Source organism: Astatotilapia calliptera, chromosome 20 (genome assembly GCF_900246225.1).
Source record: "Astatotilapia calliptera chromosome 20, fAstCal1.2, whole genome shotgun sequence".
In the NCBI taxonomy this organism is placed as follows: domain Eukaryota; kingdom Metazoa; phylum Chordata; class Actinopteri; order Cichliformes; family Cichlidae; genus Astatotilapia; species Astatotilapia calliptera.
In genome coordinates this window covers 2372518-2385416 of record NC_039321.1, presented here as the reverse complement: position 1 = coordinate 2385416, position 12899 = coordinate 2372518, and the positions used below count along the sequence as shown (strand labels likewise).

The window sequence follows — 12899 nt, the reverse complement described above, 5'->3', positions numbered from 1 at the left end:
TTGCCAAACAGTGGTGGTGTAACGCGTTAACATGGTGACCTCTGCACGATCGTAAGGGAAACACAGACACAGCAAGTTTCTGAAGTTTCTAATGATTCATAGACAATTCAGCTTTTTGGGAAAGTTGCGAGGAGCTCATGCTTTTTGCTGGTAAACCCAGCACGGCATTTAGAGACGTGTTTGAAATGTTATCGAGGATTTGCTAAAATGTTGTCCCTACAGACGAACCCCTGGACATGAGATATCAGAGAAACTATACAGCAGGTGTCAAACTGTTGTCTGTCCTTTAAAAGTCTTTGTCAAAACAAATGTTGGAAAATGTGGGTCGATCCGGTAGCTGATCCCGGGATAGCTGTAGGACATGAACTCTACAAGTATTCAGTCATCAGGTGTGTCCCCGCTGTAGAAGATGAAGCAGTGAAAGCAAGCAGAGTATTTTGGGATGGTGTCGGTGTCCGTGACCGTGGTAACAGTCGTTTCGACCACCAACAGGTTTCCCGCGGGGGACAAGAAAATCATCTGTGACCTTCATGTGAAACTCACTTCACTTCCTCCTGCTGTCTGTCTTCACCCTGTTCTGTCAGTCTGAATCACTCTGCTCCATTTCTGCACAGCGTGTCACTGCTAATGGAGCCCCACGGACACACACACACACACACACACACACACACACACAGTGACCTAATCAGTACCTCTCCTGGAGACGGTGCTGGAGAGTTTAATTCTCTATCCAGCTCTTTGTGTGCGCCTCCATCCGATGGGCCATCATGAGATCATGTCTGACTGCTGCTGTTTTATTCAGCACTTCCACTTCAGACGTACCCAACATGCTCGGCGACGCCAGCGGCACTAAAACACGTGGATGTTATCTTGAAGATTTTAAGCTTTTAAGAAGACACCTCTAACTTCTCCCACCGCCGTGCACAGACCACATCAGAGACGCACGGGTTATAACTCTCCTTGATGACTGATTTCTAAAGTCGGATTTTATGACATTTTCTTTTACTTTCTTGTCCCTGTGAAGGATTTTATAGCTAAAAAGTGCGAAATCAGATACAGATTTGTTCTTTTTAAATAAGCTCACCTCACATCATGCTGTTTGCTGCTTATCCTCAGTTAATACACTCACAGTTAAATTTTACATACAAGGTAAATAACTGAGGGTAAGAAGATGCTTTTCTTCTATCCACAAGACAACAGCTTGTTCACACATCTTGTGCAAACAAGCCACAGTCTTGCTCAAACTGAATAAAAACTATAAAATATGAATACAGTTTCATTATAATTACCTCGTTGGCCTTCTGTACTGATCAAACTACTGAATATAAGGGACTCCATCTGTAGTATTGGGTCCACTTGTCCAACTTCTAACCCTGTGAGGTCCAAGTCATCGCTGGTGATGACCTCAACCCTGTCGCTAACGCTACCACAATATACAGGTTTCTTTTCCCCTCAGCTGTCCTCAACCATCTGGGAAGAAACCAAAATAAAATAGTTGCTCTAACCAACACGCAGAAAGAACTAGAATCATTTTATCCTAAATGACTTTTTTGGATGGGGTTTGGAGCTAGCCTTGGGATCTTCACCCACAGAAATGTAGAACTCACTGATTTCATCAAACTGGAGCGGACTTTGTAAAGCAGAAAATAAACAGTGTGTGTACAGATTATTGTTCAAAGCCATCAGCCTGACAATGAAAATATCATTTTTATGAGCTCCTTCAGTATCTGCTTCTAGAAGCTTAATCCTGATGACTGCTGACTACACTAAATACCAGCCGTTATCCCCAGAGGCTAAGTCAGCAGACCAGACGATGGGTTCCCACACCGGCTCATATCAGTAGAGTTTGAGAGCATGAAGTAAAAAGCAATCATTTTTATTGATTGCTCAGGACAGAATTAGCAGATTTTCACAGGAAAAGCAAAGACAGGTTCAGACTGGGCCCAGAAACCTCTGGCAGTAAATGTGGATTTAGTGTTACCATTTAAACAGCAGACTCCTCCTCTCCTCGTCGTCTTTGTCTCTGATTTATCACAGCAGTTGTGGATGTTCCACAGTCAAATGACTTCTTACAGCCTGCAGTTAGTTTGGCTCCACTGCTGCTGCAGAGAGCATCGCGCTTTAAAACTGCTGCTCTATGAAGAATTTACATTCATTAAAAACTAAAACCTCCCCTCCTGCCTCCCTCCATCGCTCTCACCGAGCGTCTCTGAAGGTCAGCCGCTCCAAAGCAGCGGTCTATAACGATTACCAATTTCATCAATTCTGCTACAGTGAGGGGGAGGGCGAGGAGGGGTTTTAAATATAACAGTGCGAGGAGGGCGAACACCAATCAGAGCTGTTCCAGCTGTATTTTTTGTACATCCTAAGTGACCTTCTGTCTAAATGAAACAAAGTGAAAAGGACAATTAAAGTGGAGGAGATTTATGAGGCGATTTATGAGACGCTGATGAAAAGTCACACGGCAAACAGAACCGCCGAGAAAACACTGCGGCGTGCCGGGGCTCAGAAGGGAACGACTGGGAATGCTGTCGGCGCTCCCTGGAGGCCGCAGGTGTCATTGCAGTCACAGTGAGAAGGTGACGAACGGAAAAAGAACATCCCAAAGATTGATGTCTTCTTACAGCCTAAAACAAGAGGAAGGCTAAATGTTCTTGGGAGAAGGTTGAGTTTCTGCAAACATCGTCCACAGAAATGATATCAGAAAACTATCAGAGATCAGGGGTCAACAGAAGTAATGGTTTTTCCCATTCAGACTCAGGAATATGAATCCGGTCTCCATTAATCCTGACTGGGACTTTGCGTGACCAGATGCCGAACAGCAGAAACACCTGCAGATTTAAAGGACCCTGAAGGCCACAGGGCTGAGGTCATTACATGCATTACATTTTACTACATTAACTACTCCCCATATGAAGTAGTTGTTGTTGTTGTTGTTACATGGCTGACAGAGGTGATGGCTTGTGACACCAGCTATCAGCTTTCAGTCTTGAGATCCTTCCCCGTGCACCTTACCTCAGGTGACCCCTATTGGTCACACTGGGTGGTCGGGCAAGCTCTCACCAGTGGTTTCATTCAGCTCTCTCTAGGTTACCATGACCTGGATGAGTGAGAACCTACCCACATAAAGTAACTGTTCTGTTGTGTTACAGCACAGCGTGGCGTGAGATGCAGTGTGCCTGTTTCCTGTTAGGATCTGCTCCGGCTGCTTGGATTGGGCATTGCTTGCTGCTAGCTTGGTGTTAGCATGCAGTCTTGGCGGGAGCTTTTAAAGAGTCAATGTCGCGTTGTCCAGTTGTGGACGGTTGTTTCTGACCTGCAGTTTGAACTTTACGTCGTGCTTTTGTTTTTCGTGCAGTAAAGTTTGCATTCACATCACCACTCTGTTATTTTCCTTCCCAAATTCTTTTACCACCCATCGTGCAGATAATTAAAGAATGTAACAACAGTAACTACATATTAGTTTGATAGATAACAGTAATGTGATTACTACATTTAATACAGTGTTATGATTATGTTACAGGAATAATAATAAAATGAAATGTTCAAAGGACACACTGACCGACCGAGTGTCGTTCACATCTGTGGTTACTGATGTCAGCAGCAGAGTTTTTTAGTTTATTAAACACAACGGACACAATCATCCAGACTCAGAACGCTACGACATCTTTCCCTTTGCATGCAATATTTACACGCACCAGCTTCAGCGCCCTGCATCAGGTCCACACGGGATTTCCTGGATGTGAAATTTGAACCTCTTAGATAACAGACAGTTTGTTTTTCCATTCACATGCAGAGGAAATAACAAAATGCAAATACACCAACACGTGGGCTACTTGGCACCTTTTTTTTACTTTCCATGTTATGACGCAGATCAAATTCTGTATCACACGTGTGTGTGTGTGTGTGTGTGTGTGTGTGTGTGTGTGTGTGTGTGTGTGTATTCATATCTTTGTGGGGACCAAAAACTGGAAGTTTACTATACTTGTGGTGACCAAAATGCCCGTCTCCACAAGTTTGAAGGCATTTTTGAGATACAAAAATGTGTCAGGGTTAGGTTATTGTAAGGGATGGGTATTCATTTTTGATGGTTAGACTAAGGGACTAGGGAAAGCATTACGTAAAATAGATGCCCCCACAACATATGAATACCCAACGTGTGTGTGTGTGTGTGTGTGTGTGTGTGTGTGTGTGTGTGTGTGTGTGTGTTTCCCATTAGCTGAGCTGAGGGTGCCGTGTTTGAGTTTGAAGGCCATAACATGCAACAGTAACTGCAGCTAGAATTAAAAAAACTCTACCTTCAATCATTTGTGTTATATTTGAAAAACATGTTACGTTTTTATGGCTCTCATTCCACAATATGCTGTTTCACTCTTGATGATTTATATATATCAATGTGTGCATGATGACAGTTATGTAATCCTTCTATTATTTGCCCATGCAAATGTGATTTTGCACGCCACCTTCTGCATTATTCTATTTATAATGCTTCTGTATGTTTAATTTGAGGGTTTTTTGAATTAAGCAGTCTCCTTGCCAGCGAGTACACGACAGTAAATAGACTCATGTGACACAGTGAGACATAATCTTCTATTTTTTTATTTCTATTCTGTCCTGACACTTTTATTACTCACTAAAATAATTGTTCCTTTTCTTGAGGTTCTGTAGTCTGAGGCTGCCTCCTAACTTTGCTACCAGCATGATATCTTCCTTTTCCCTTTGGCGTAGCCGGAGACGCCGTTTGTGTCGATTGTTTGAGGTTCTTGGTGCTTGTTGCATCACGCACGTGCAGGAGGAGCACATCTGTCAGGTTTTTTTTAAAGCTTTACTTCAAATATTTTAAAGCAGTCTCACTTTTGCAACACACAGATATTAATGTGAGTGAGAACGAGCAGAGATGCAAACAGAGGTGATACATCAGCCCCAATCAGCATCAGTGCTCCTGCACTCAGCGAGCGCTTTATTAGGAACACCCGGGGGACATGTTTGAAAGCTGAACTAAAATGTTATTAAGTATCATTTATGTTGAACTGTAAGGACCATTTCAACATGAGGATCAACAACAACAACAAAAAGGTCAACGAAAACTGTCCTGAGTAGAATTAATAACTGCTACATTAAGCACATTTGACACAATAACACCTCCCTCCTTACAAAATATTACACATTTGGTCTAATTGTGTGTTTTTTAACATTTACCTCCAACACTGTGAAAAGCAGCTCCAGCAGCCACAAAGACCTGCACTTACTCTCCCAAAGTCTCCAGGGTCCAAAATGCTCTCTGTTTTCCATCTGGATACACATTGAGTAAACTGCACATCTCATTACACACTCAGAGCTGCAGGGAACGAGCAGACTGCTGCCGTGTGACTGTGGACGAGTCCAGAGACGAGTTTTCACTTTCAGAGCAGCGATAAAGCAAATTAAAAAGTAATGCTGAGTGGAATCTAAACAGCTCCACAACAGAGACGAGCAGCCTCGTCCCACTGTGTGTGTGTGTGTGTGTGTGTGTGTGTGTGTGTGTGTGTGTGTGTGTGTGTGTGTGTGTGTGTGTGTGTGTGTTCGTTTCTAAAGACCAGAAGCGTCCCTGCTGTTCTTTACATCTCTACATGTGACCTCGGTGACCCGGTGCTCGCTCAGTCGCTCACACATGCTGAGATTTCCATCCCTGTGAGGACACTCAAGCCCAGATTACACTGAACGTGGACACGGACAGCTGGAGACCCGACGGCTGAGTAGGCATTCGCGTTGTACTTCTTTGAAGTCCGCGGGGACTCTGCCGCTGGGGCACACGCACACTCGGTGCATTGTAATGTAAATTCTCTGCAGATGCGAACAAGGGGTCAAGAAAAAACAAAAACACAGGCGGGCACGTGGATCCTCACGCTCACCCACTGTAACAACATTTTTGTTACTCTGAACCAAGCAGACTTGAGCTCATGGAAAGTATTCATGCAGGCTTCAGTTAAAAAACTCAAATTAAACCAAAACTAGGTGAGGAAACAAACATCCAGGAAGTGAAAAAACATGAATTAAAGATGAAAGAAACAAAACAAAAAGGAAGTAATATTAGGACCACTCAAGATAAGCAAATATAATAAAACAATAAAATGGAAAAATACTAATAAAAAAGGAGCTTTGGGTGGATGTTAAGAAAAAACTTTTAAAGAAAACTTTCAATAAAATTTGTAAATTTCAGAAGAACTCCAGAGATCAACAGACCAGACGACATGTTATTAGAAGACCAACGACACAACAACATTTCCGTCCAATCACATTATTGATGCAGACGACAAACTACAAGCTGAAAACTGACTAAAATCTCCAACCAATGAAAACAGTCCAAAGTCACAACCTGGTTCAGAGCATCATGCACGCTCAGCGTGCTTTACGCTCCGCACAATAAACCAAACACACACGCCCAATCAGGTGGTGACACATCACTTCCACTGCTGCGCTGCATCACTGCCTGATGCACTTTTTAATCAGACTGGTGTTACAGGTGCAGCCGCTGAGTCTCCTGCACAGACTTCTCTCGCTGCCATTAAGTATCGGGATGAAGTCCTTGGACCCACTGTCACGCCCCACGTGACAGTGATATCATTGGCTGGTTCCCACAGACTTGCATTGCCTAAATCTAACAGAACACATTTTGTTGTCCGATGTCACCAGGTTGCACCTCAGAGTGTCCAGGTGCTCAGTGATGCCCTGGTCCAGATCTGGGAGGGGATCCTCAATCGGCTCATCAGGAGCACGGTCCGAGGTTCTCGGGCATGCGTACGAGCACGTGGGGGCCATCCAAACTACGGAGCACCATCGAAGACATCAGGTGTCTTTGAACTCAGCCCTGAAGGTTGATTACTTTCATGAAATGATGTGGCATCTTTCCATTCCTAACACATCACTACAGACGCCCAGCATTACTGTATTCAAATTGCTCCTTTAATTTTGGAGCAGTGTATATTCATGGCATGAATCAACATTATGGTGCAAGGAGTCAGACAATGACCAGGCCACAAACCCAGGTTGAGATGCTAATGTGAACTTAAGGCCTTCTAAAAAACCCAAAGAACTGCCTGGAGGTGTTTCCAAGATGACTCCTGAGAGGTAGTTTTGCCCCTAATTTCCTCTCAATGTTTTATTATCCACACAGCATAATGTAGCACGTTTTGGCTTCACAGCTGTGGTTCTGGGACTTTTGAGGTTTTTCTTTCTTCCCCTATATGATGAAACTCTACAAAAACCTTTAAATCACAACTAAATTCAACCCTTGATCTGCACGTGACCCAAACCCGACCTCTTTTTATCAGGTCGGAACCATAAAGAGCTTTTTGAAGATCTGAAATAATCTGAGAACCGGATAAAATGTCCTCACTTTGTAAGGAAAAGCAATCTCATTGGTCCTCACAGAGGCAGGTATACGAGTACAAACACACACAGAGAGAAGCCGAGCCGCCTCGCACGCTTCAAACCGCCGACTTTCCAAATGAATCAATATTAGAGAAAATAAACAAGAAGAAAAGGGCAAGAACAGGAAGAGGGAAAGTGCCGAAAACAAACCGAAGCACAGGAAGTGTGTGTGTGTGTGTGTGTGTGTGTGTGTGTGTGTGTGTGTGTGTGTGTGTGTGAGACCCTGCACATGTGTCAGGCTCCAACCTGTAACAAGTTCGAAGGTCACCCAGCGTCATCGTCGTGGTATCGACCTTGCTCAGCAGGATCAGCTGACGTGCGGGCATGACGTCGTTGTGCTCAGCAGCACTGCAGCAGCTCAGCTGGGTGTTGATAGGCTGCCCAGAGCAAGATTCATTCAGGTTGGAGCTTTTCGACCATTCGATTGTCAATAAAGCCTGAAAATTGTCTCGTGAGGCTTCTGTGGGAACATCGACCCTTTTTGCAAATTTGATACATATTTAGTGTCACGCAGCGATTTTAACATTTCAATTTGACATTCTGAACAACTTCACACCACAGTTTAAAATAATGTTGAGAGCCAAATGTAACATAATGCTGCAGTTCATTTCAGCATGCTTCGACTGGCAATCAGCGCCCCACAGCACACAGCAGCTGTTTCACTGCGTGACATATTTAATCAACATTTAGAGACCAGACTCACTATCTGCAACACAAAAAGACTCACAACATGACATCACTCATGTGACTGCTGTGTGTTCTTTTAAAGCACTCTCTGTTCATGTGCAAAAACACACATTCTCTGCTTTGACTGTTGAAACGGGTCTGAGCTCATGTGGAGACAGAGTCACGTGACACAAACCAGCTGAAGTCTCTGATGAAACACGAAGTGACAACACTGGAAGTGCAGCGAGAGGAACAGAAGGGCGGGAGGTCAAAGGACAACAGCGATGTGAAGCGGCTCCAGGCTCCAGTGTCATCGTCATCATCGCTTCACACGCACACACAGATGCGACGCGTGACAGCGAGCCACCTGTCCTGAAGCTGCTTCAGTTTTTATTTCACTCTCGACAAACTTAAAGAAAAGAAGCTGAAATATGTGCAGACAGTGTGAGTCCACAGCGCCGGTGCAGCTCCGCAAAGAGCAGCGATGGAGGGGAAACCAGCGTGACCGCCCATCAATATGAAACAAAGCCTCAAGAAGTACCACACACAAAACTCACAGCCCTGAGCCGCTCGCTTCATTTCACAAACCTGACAACACAGAAGCACAGAGGTGGACAGTGTTCGACTTTTTTAACAACACTTTTTTAAAAAATGAAGCCAGCACAAAAGTGTCAAAAACTGCAGTTCCTCTTATGGCCACTAGAGGCTCCCACAGCAGGTCAGTTCCCACAGACTCGTGGGTTAAATTAGAAGCAGAAATCAAATCTGTGGGTTTGATCCTGCTTTATAACAAACCAACACTGGCATCAGTTTCTTTAATAACTAAATTATTCAGCCTTATTCATGGGCTCGAAGTTAGAGGCGTGGTCGCTTTGACTGACAGGCGGAGCCTCACCGCTGCTAAATGGAGTCACTGTGTTTGTGCCTTTCAGAGCATTTTTAATGGTATCGTCTAACAAAGAATATGGCCGGACACGTCACTCAGACAATCCCACAAGTCTTTACACAGGTTTTGGTTTCTAGAATTTGTTTATTAGCAGGTGTCACTTCTGTGTCATGAGCTTAACAGTCAAACCTCTCGTCCAAATATGGCCACTTCTGACTAAAAAACAAAACAAATCATAAATACTTAAAAATGACCCCCCAAAAATCAACAATCAGTGGCCAACATACGATTGAGGCTTCAAACTACACCTGGGAACCATGGAAACCAACGGTGACATCATGGTAGTTACAGACATGTTTTAGAAAGCAGGTCCAGCTACTGAAAGTGTGTCACATGACCAACATTAACCTTAATTATTAATGAGCGTTTTTACACGTAGTTCATTTATGACACAATTACGTCGTTGTTATAACACGAGACTGTGGCTTTATTCTTTACTGCAGCCAAAAATGCTGCAGAAAATGAATCCTACATAATATGCAGATCGATTATTATTTATTACTTTTTAAACTAATCAATTCTTTTAGATGATTGGTTATATTTTTTTCCAAAGATCAACGCTGGAGAACCCACGTAGTTGGGTGGCGAGCACCTGTTGCTGCTCTACCGCCTCCTCCTAACACACAACACTCAATTACACAGCGAACACAAAGAAGTGCCACGTGGTGTCCAGAGGTGTGAACACAAATCCGAATGACCTCCTATAACTTGTTCCTGTGGCTCACGCAGCGATGACCTGTGTGGGGTGGAGTCTTTAGCGTTACCCTCTTTAGCCGCACAGCTTCCTCCGTGTTGGCTGGCTGACTTCGATCAATGGGGCTAAACCCCCGATGCCTCCAAACAGGGTGGCTGTGTTTTTCTCTCTTTACCGCTCGCCTTCTTTCACAGCTCGCCGAGCTCAGCAGCCTCATCCGACAGCAGAGACTGCCCTCTGGTGGCTCTGCAGTGCATTACAACGTATTAACTCCGTGCAGCTCCTCTGCACTGACTCCTCCTCCTCAGTTTAGGAGGACAAACGCTGAAAATTGTTTATTTCTGAATACTCTGGTACGCTGTAGTATTTTCTATTTGTTGTTTTGTGAGGACTTACTGGCATTAAATATTAATTCTGCTGAGTGGCGAGCGTAAAACTCGTGTGTGTGTGTGTCTGTTAATATTTAAAGAGTCTGGGTCAGTGAATGTTTACATTCCAGTGGTGGCAAAGTAGCCATAAGCCTCATTTACCCCGTGCTGTGTGTGTGTGTGTGTGTGTGTGTGTGTGTGTGTGTGTGTGTGTGTGTGTGTGTGTGTGTGTGTGTGTGTGTGGGCTGAAGTGGTCAGTGTTGGCGGGGACTGTGTTGACAATTATTACGATTTTGGTCTCTGGGTTTCCACCATCTCTCTCTCACACACACACACACACACACACACACACACACACACACACACACACACACACAGTAGGTGCAGAGGACAGGTTTTAGTGTACTGCTGCTGCTCAACTTTATACTTTGATCTGTTGTCTTTAGTAATCAGTGCGCTCAAAGATAAAGCAAAACTGTCGATTATCTCAAAACCAAAAGTTCTATAAACAAATATCTGACATCTTTCTAAGGAACTAAAGAAATAATATCTCAATCGCTCATCACATTTTATTGCATAATTTCCCCCCAAAACATCACAACTGTGTCAGTCTTCCGGCCTTTTCAATCTGGATCACCGTCTCTGACTCCTGATGATTGTCATTGGCTCATTTTTGCCACGGCTCCAAATTGTTGTATTACAGCATAATTAACTAAAACTGCAGGGACGATCTCGGCTCTCTTGGCCAGACAACAATATTGAATTCTTAAAGATCTGCCCCAAAGGTTTTCACCAGGCAGGAAGTACTGGAGCATAAACAGGGAGGTGTTTCAGGGCCAACTGTTGGGCGGGGCTTAGTACTGACGGGGAACAGTTCATTTTTCTAATTCAGCAAAAAACAGAATTCCAACCCAACAAACAGCAAAGCCGACAAAAGGACTGATCGCAACAACCTTTTCCACCAGGTTCACGCAAAGTATTCATTCTGAAACTGGTCCATGCACAGGTGCAGAGGAGGACGTCTGATTTCACTCATGAGAGTGAGAGAGATGAATGTTTGGAGCATTTGTGGCGAGTCTTCCAGGGTCAGTCAGCAGTGAAAGTTTTTGCTTAGATGGTTCGAAGGGGAGAAATATAAAAAGTGTTTCATTGTGAGCTTAATTTCCAATCAGTTGCTGGTCGCCCGTGGCTGGAACATGTTACCTTTCAAATAAAGCCTCAAACACAGCGTCACAGTTTTTCCTACTAAAAGCTTTTGCGTCCCCTGACCCTGAACGCTCCATCAGTGACCTGCTGGGTGTTATTGGAGGCTCGTGGTTATCTGGGAGCCCCACACCGACCTTCTGATGTAATTTACATCACTCACACACAACAACAGGTTAACACACACATGTAGTCAAAACACAGGTGCTACGCAGCATCATTATCATGAAGTCATGTACAAAACAGTTCGTTTCATCTTAATGAGCCGTTCAGTCTCCAATAGTTATCCAGGTCTGCAGTGTCGTCCAATCACAGCGTGTGAATATTTATAGTGTCTGCACTTTATTAGTGTAGCTGTATAAAACAATTACAAGTTTGTGCAGCACTGACTCGTTTCATGAGTTCAGCATAATTACACAACAAAGTCACCGTTTTCCACCCGGAGCTTTTGAAAGAGCTCAGTTATTGTTACTGGATTCATGGAGTCTCACATAACTCAGCACGGTGTGTGTGTCACGTCTCAGTTCACTGTAGTTGTTGCACACTTCTTGTGTTTTTATGGTTTCTATTGGTCTGAGTTGCTCTTTACAGCCTCTTTTCACGGTTTATATTCCCCATGAAGCCCTTTGTTACTTACTTAGGTAAAGTGGAGCATAAAAAATATGATTATAATAAAAACAGAGCTGGGTGGAACAGCTTTCCTCCCTTCCTTCCTTCCTCCTCTTTCCCTCCCTCCATTCATCTACCTCTTCTTTCTGTCTTTCCTCCCTCTCCGTCTATCCTGACTGGCCTCAGTGTTGCGCAGCTATAACACACTCCCACGTGTTCAGCAATCAGGAAGCAATAAATAAATGCACACACACACACACACACACACACACACACACACACACACACACACACACTTTGAAAAGGTGGGAAAGCACGTGAAACACAGTTGCAACCAAGTCTAAGTACAGGATGGCCTCAAAACTAATGCAAGGAACACATCGGTAAAGTGGAGCAACACACACACACACACACACACACACACACACACACACACACATTAACAAAGCTGCTCTGACTAACAGCTCTGACCACAGAAAGTGACACACAGTGAAGTAGAGCAGAACTGAAGACACACACACACAAACACACACACACAGGCGCTCCTGCAGAAGCATGAAGACAGTGCTGTACCTCCTCCTCCTCCTCCTGCGGCTGCGTCGCCTCCTTCAGGAACTCCTCACTGTCAGCAGGTGTTCTCCCCTCTGACCCCTCCGGCAGGAAGGGGAGGAAGGCTGGGTTCACACCGCCACCTCCATAACTCCCCTTAGTTTCGGAAATCCATAAAATAATGTTTTTTAAACTTGCGCTCACACCGGCATGTGCTCCTGTGTGTCTGGAGAGGAAGAGTGAGTTTGTGAGCCGAGGCAGAGGAGGAGGTAAAAGTCTCCCTCTCTTCCTTTTTTTCTTGATTTGTTCCACAGCCACGCTCACGAGCTCCCCTCCCTCCCTGTCTGCATCCGAGTGTGTCTAACGGCGGTGCTGCAGCCGCCGAGCCGCCGCTGGTGAAGCCATCTGTTGCAACACGTCTGCCTGCTTCCTCCACTTTCACTCTGCCTCGCGG

General features: G+C 44.5%; 1 protein-coding gene across 4 annotated transcripts in view; it reads right to left on the bottom strand.

Annotated features, from left to right (window-relative positions):
• sulf2b (sulfatase 2b) overlaps positions 1-12899 on the bottom strand; it is a 120323-nt gene extending 107424 nt beyond the window's left edge. For all 4 annotated transcript variants that reach the window (XM_026155034.1, XM_026155039.1, XM_026155038.1 and 1 more), the window contains exon 1: positions 12470-12899. The gene's annotated coding sequence lies outside the window, so the exon portion shown is untranslated. The remainder of the gene's footprint in view (positions 1-12469) is intronic.